Genomic DNA, 1,568 nt, shown 5'->3' with positions numbered 1-1,568 from the left:
AGATTGTATTTTTTGGGTGGGCATGAAGCAATTCTCCTTAATAAAGCTGAAAATTAGCTTCACTCACCACATTTTTAATAACGCATATTAAAAAAAATATTCACCTTACAAACTGTTCTGCAATCCAAATATACAATAGTTTGGGAAACAATGTTTAGAAAACAAAAGCCAATATAAAAAGATTAAAACATCTAGAACATTAGTTTTTTTTTTTTATGTATGGCTCTGATTTACAGTTTTGTTACTGCATCATCAATGTCAGAAATCTGTTCCTTCAGCTGGCTCCACTGCTCGGGATTTAAAGAAATTCCTTTTCTTCCTGGTTTCATTTCGCCTTCTGTATCCATGCAGTATTCTCTAATGTCAATTAGAACTTGCCCTTTAAAGTCCCGAACAACGAAGTACCTCATTTTTCCAATCTGAAACATCTCATCGTATCAGTTGCTGCTCTGCTTGGAAGGTGACAGGGCTCTGGGGTTCACCAGGCTTTTGCTTCTGTACAGGTTTTTCCGGAATAACTTGTTCTTTCCCTTTGACTTTTTGTCGACTTCACTATCAGAATCCCTGCCAGAGGAGCTCGAAGAAACAAGTTCCTCTGATTTAGGCATTGCTCCGCTCCTGCAGCTGGGCTGCCGCCCGCTCCCCCACTCTCTCAGGACTGCCTCCCACTGGTATTGATTTTCACTTTCATTCTATTGTGATCAGAGAAGATATTATTATATGATTTCAATATTTCTAAGTTTATTGAGACTCGTTTTGTGATGCAACTATGGTCTATCATGGAGAATGATCCATGTGCCCTAGGGAAGGCTATGTTATTCTGCTATTGTTGGGTGAAATGTTCAATATATGTCTGTTAAGTAAACTATGGCTTACCATATTATTCAAGTCTTCTATTTCTTTATCTCCTGTTTACATGTACTATCGATTATTGAAACTGGTATACTGAATTCTCCTAATATTAATGTGGAACTATCTATTTCTCCATTTAAATCAGTTAATTTCCTTCATATATGTTGGGCTCTTCAGTTAGTTGTATATGTAGTCATACCTCTTATCTTCTGGTTCAATTGACCCATTTATCAGTAAATTGTGACATTCTTTGTCCATTATAACAATTTTTTCACTTGAAGACTATTTTATCAGATATTAATATGGCTACCACAGCTCTTTGATTACTATTTGTATGGGACATTTTTTTTTTCATTCTTTCACTTCATCCACTTATGTCTTTGAATTTAAGATGAGTCTCTTATAAAGAATATATTCTTTGGTCATACTTTATATCCATTTGCCAATCTCTGCCTTTTGACAGGAGAGTTAATGCCAAAAATTACATATTTACACATTATGAGTCCAAAAGAATTGATTTATCATTACTTTTCATGCATTTGCATTTCAGATACTCTAAGAAGTAAAAAGAGGATCTACAAATCAACGGCTGACATGAGATTTTTTCCTAATGTTTTAAAGTTGCCTTGTTGTTAATTTAGCACTTGCCCAGTTTTTGCAACCCTTTAACTTCTGTCCAGAGACATGAGAAAAATGGATCTGACTGTCTGCTAGTG

At 35.2% G+C, this 1,568-nt stretch overlaps 1 pseudogene; it reads right to left on the bottom strand.

Moving 5' to 3' along the window:
* Positions 1–230: 230 nt before the first annotated feature.
* Positions 231–608, bottom strand: LOC119538798 (annotated as a pseudogene).
* Between the last annotated feature and the right edge of the window lie 960 nt (positions 609–1,568).

Source organism: Choloepus didactylus, chromosome 6 (assembly GCF_015220235.1).
Source record: "Choloepus didactylus isolate mChoDid1 chromosome 6, mChoDid1.pri, whole genome shotgun sequence".
Classification (NCBI taxonomy): domain Eukaryota; kingdom Metazoa; phylum Chordata; class Mammalia; order Pilosa; family Megalonychidae; genus Choloepus; species Choloepus didactylus.
The sequence above is the reverse complement of the archived record's forward strand: the minus strand, read 5'-3'. Positions and strand labels throughout refer to the sequence as shown.